This window comes from Varanus komodoensis, unplaced genomic scaffold (genome assembly GCF_004798865.1).
Source record: "Varanus komodoensis strain SLA01 unplaced genomic scaffold, ASM479886v1 scaffold62, whole genome shotgun sequence".
NCBI classification, from domain to species: domain Eukaryota; kingdom Metazoa; phylum Chordata; class Lepidosauria; order Squamata; family Varanidae; genus Varanus; species Varanus komodoensis.
The window spans coordinates 1841306-1845897 of record NW_025336248.1 but is presented as its reverse complement, the minus strand read 5'-3'; the positions used below and the strand labels follow the sequence as shown (position 1 = coordinate 1845897).

Genomic DNA, 4592 nt, shown 5'->3' with positions numbered 1-4592 from the left:
TCAAGTTTTCTTTTATGTATTATTTGCAGCCACAGATCTTTCACTCCTGACTATAATGGCCCATGACCGCAATGTTGCTATCTGCAACCCACTTCACTATGAGAGGATCATGCACAGAGGGACCTGCCTTCAGATGGTAGCCATTGGGTGGCTTGCTGGTCTTCTTTATGCCATGTTGCACACTTGTGGCACCTTTGCAAACACCTTCTGCTCGAATATTATCAGTCAGCTCTTTTGTGAAATCCCACAGTTATTAAAGCTTGCCTGCTCTGACATTTACCTAGTTGAAGTTAGCTTCACTGTGCTAGGATGTAAGATAGTGGTAGAATGCTTCATCTTCATCATCATAACATATGTGCAAATTTTTGCTGCAGTGCTCAGAATCTGTTCTGTGCATGGTCAGAAGAAAGCCCTGTCCACTTGCCTCCCCCACCTCATCATCGTCTCTTTGTTCGTATTCAGTTCAGACCTCTCACTGATTCTTCTTCTGACCTGAACATACCTTTTGCTGTGATATACGTCATAATTCCTCCCATGCTGAATCCATTCATTTATAGCATGAGAAACAAAGAGATCAAGGCTGCTTTATGGAACTTATTGAAATCTGAACATCCCTCTAAAGTGTTTTCCTGCATGATTCAATAAAAGTGCAATTATTCCACAAGTGTTTACTTTTTTCAGTTTCCTGTAATATTCAAATTTTTGCTAAGCTTTTTTCAAAATTTAAAATTAATCGGTCCTATCACAGTGTATTTTCATTATCTTCTGTAGTGTATATTTTTTGCAGTTGCAGACATAGAGGCTAAGGCCCATTGCCTTCAATGGAAATTTGGTCAAAAATATTTTAAAGCATATCTGCAAAGTTTGGGATGACCAGATCAAAAATAAATACTCGAACAATTAATCAATCACTGTACACTAACTTTGTTATATAACTTGCTCTCCCTTCTGTGGTAGTTAATATTCTCTTATGTCTGCATTACCCGTACAGTACAGTACCGCATGGGTGCCTTGCCTTGCCCTGCCCTGGCTTGCTGCATGAAACTGTGGTGTGTGTCCACCATGGCTTTCATCTCATGCACTCCCACTAGAGATGCATTATGCAGACTTCTTAAGTGTGCAGTCCATGGCAGGGCAGATCATACACAGGTTATACTGCATAAACCACAATTTACATTAGAGGCAGCATAACGCTGAATAACTCACTCTGACCGGATTTCATTGAAATGGTGCAACCTGTGCTTGATCTATCTAAGGACTGGGCAGTCAAAATAGAGCTTGAATACCTACAGCATAATTAGGCTATGTTTGCAATGAGTGTACCTATAAAATCTCTTAATGATTAGAGCACATGTTCTTCTTCAAATCAATCCCTATATACAGTTGGTTGTGACCAATGTTCACCTTTGATAAGACCTATGCATTTCATTAGATACAAGTAGGTCTAACATGCAATATTACTCAGAGATTTGAAATTATCTGACAAATATTTCCAAGTATTTGGTGCACAAGTTGAAGAATGAAAGAAAAGGATCAAGAGAATGTAAAGGAGTAGGTGAAGCAAGGGGAAGGTTTTGGTACCTCTGAGAAACTCAACTAAAGCAGCGAGCCAATACCTCTTGCCCTGGATGCAAAGTTGGAGCCTTTGTGCATTGTCTGCTTGGAATGAGGCACAGCAGTGGCAATCTCCACTGCAAGTGCCCCTTGAGTCACACTTATGGGGTGGGGAAGCTGCCATGATTCTTTCCATCTGAGCTGCAAGGGGGGCAGGGCAGTCTTGGCTTTCAAAACTCTGCTGCTACCTTGCAGGATCTTGGAGAGGAGACTCCAGATAGCCTCATGGTTGATATGCGGTGGGCATGGAATAGCATTGTAAGTGAACTAAGCAATGAGGGGTCAATAGTTTACTCCTATTTGTATGGTAAATATTATTATTATTAATATTATTAATATTATTATTAGAACATTTCTATGCTGCCCCTTGCCGAAGCCTTGGGGTGGCTTACAACACAACACAATACAATACAAAAATAACATTATAAAATTAAAATTAATAATATAAAATAAATAAAAAATATAAACGATATAAAAGAAGTTATAAAAGAAAAGTTAAGAAAAGAAAAGAAAAGAAAAGAAAAGAAAAGAAAAGAAAAGAAAAGAAAAGAAGTTGCCCTGGACAGATAAATAAGTAAATATTGTTAACAATTAAAATGACGTTTAAATAAAAAGGTTGGGAGAAAGGTGAAACTTTTCAAATTTGATTTTGATGGGAAAGACTCAGCTTAGAAAAGGGAAGACAATATGACTTTTCTACACCATGAGAACCAGTCCTGTTGCACTTGATCTACAGGAAGGTGGAAGGTTGATGGTTGTTCAGCCTTCAGTAGGCAAGTACTGCTGGACTCCTGTTTCACTTGGCTCACTTTCTGAGACTGGCAAAAAACAAGAGGAAGCCCACTAGTGCCAGATTCCATGAGCTTTCATCTCAACTCTTAATGACCATATGCAATTTTTTCATGGAATACAATAGTCTTAGCATGCATCCATGTGGTTCTATGGACAGGAACAGAGCACTCCTGCCCTTTGTCTATATTCTTCTCTAATGTTCTCAGTGTTTTAAAAGCTCAGTTAGACCCAACCCCATACCAGGGAACTTGCTTCCAAATAAGTGTTTGCAGGGATGCAGCCATAGCTTAATCCAAAAGATCACTGAGTATCTCCATAGCAGAGCCAGTGTGGCGTAGTGGTTAAGAGCGTGGGACTGGGACTCAGGCAATCTGGGTTCGAGTCCCCGCTCAGCCATGGAGCCAACTGGGTGACTCTGGGCCAGTCACAGACTCTCAGCCCAACCTACCTCACAGGGTTGTTGTTGTGGGGATAAGATGGAGGAGGAGAATGATGTATGCTGCCTTGAGCCCTTTGGAGGAAAAAGGCAGGATATAAATCAGAAATAAATAAATAAAAAAAATAAAATAGCAACATGGTGGAATTAAAATTATGTGCTAATCTTAGCTTTCGTATACATTCAGGAGAAACAACACTGGAGCAGGAGAGAAGTTCAACAACTTTTTCTGATCCAGTATGCTTCCCTCTTGGGAATGAATCCCCAGAAGCCAAAGCAAGCTTCAAATATGATTCCTCCCATGCAGTTTGTAGCAATTCATTGCTGCACACCCCAACCTCTCTCCTCTGCAGTCACTGTGCTTTTATGGTCGATGTGAATAACCAGCAATACATCCTGGGGCAGTTGCCGCAGATTGATTAAAACTATTTGGATGGCAGGATGCATTTACCTGCAGTTCTGGACAACCAATAGGTTAAAGCAGCTGGAGGAGGAAAGTGAATTTTTGGATTAAATCTGCCCATTTCAAAGAATTGCAGGTGCTGGGTAAGTCTTTTAGTTTGTTGTGTTCCTGGTGCAACTGTGGTCAGTCCTTTCCCTTCCTGTTATCTGAATTCTAATCATACAAATTCTTTGCACATATTCATGATTTTGCTTGAAAGTTGCTGTTGTTGTCCCAGTTCTCCTAGTGACCAAAACTGATGGGAGAAAAAGGAATATTTGATTACACATGCTCTGCAATGTTTTCACACTGTTCCCTTGTATGCTTCTGAGCTGTCAAAATAAAGAGGGAGAAATCAATACATTGTTTGACTTAAATGGACAATGATCCCTCGGTATGCTAAAAGTATGCAAGATTAATATAATACTCTGAGCCAATGAAGGTATTCACTGCATGCAGCTAATAACTTGCAAAGAAATCTCCAGACTATGGAGGGGGTATGTATGTGTCATGATGCAGGACATTTTCCTTGCTTGGAAAAAGTGCAACAGGATAGTTTTCCCTTGATCACCAAATGTAAAAGGTCACCCTGTAGAGGTCAGTTCTCCAAAGTTATTCCATGCAAATGCTGTTTTGCCTTGTCCTCCAGCCAAAGCAACACATGTAATGGCTAATTCTTGCATTCAATAGGAACACTGATCCGTGATGGATGAGAATGACTTAGTGTTCTTTTGGAAACATCCATTGTCAGGAAGAGAAGCATTTGGTTAAGCAAAAATTCTTCAAATGGATTTGTACCAACATAATGTGCACAGCTAAATTCAGTCTAAGCAAGCCTGAAGTCCAGGGTGAAGTCTGCTGGGATAAACATGTTGCTTTCTGAAAGATATCACATGTTGATTTCTGGGTGACCTCTGCCCAGAAGAGCAACATAATTTTCACAAAACTAGTAGTAGCAAGCGTGGTGGAAGCACTCTTCCCCAAAATTAGATGCAAAACCTCTTGCAAGGTCCAGCTTCAATTCAGATGGCTTCTGAGAGAAGCCAGTTTAGCAGTGGAAAGCACCACAATCCATGGAAAATAACTCCACTTGGCTCTTACTTGAGCATTTAGATGGATCTGATACACTTTTCAAATCATTAAATTCAATCCCCCTCTCCTTCCTGCTATAGGTGACTTCAAGCACAGAAGGTAACATGAGCAACCTGACTTCAAAGGCCACATTTTTGCTGTTGGAATTCTCAGAGGTTCGGGAACTACAGATCTTGCATTTCTTTGTGTTTCTGGTACTATACTTGATAACAGTGA

General features: G+C 40.2%; 2 pseudogenes; both read left to right on the top strand.

Moving 5' to 3' along the window:
- LOC123033432 overlaps nucleotides 1–645 on the top strand; it is a 3087-nt pseudogene extending 2442 nt beyond the window's left edge.
- A 3829-nt stretch (nucleotides 646–4474) lies between these two features.
- Nucleotides 4475–4592, top strand: part of LOC123033430 — a 931-nt pseudogene continuing 813 nt past the window's right edge.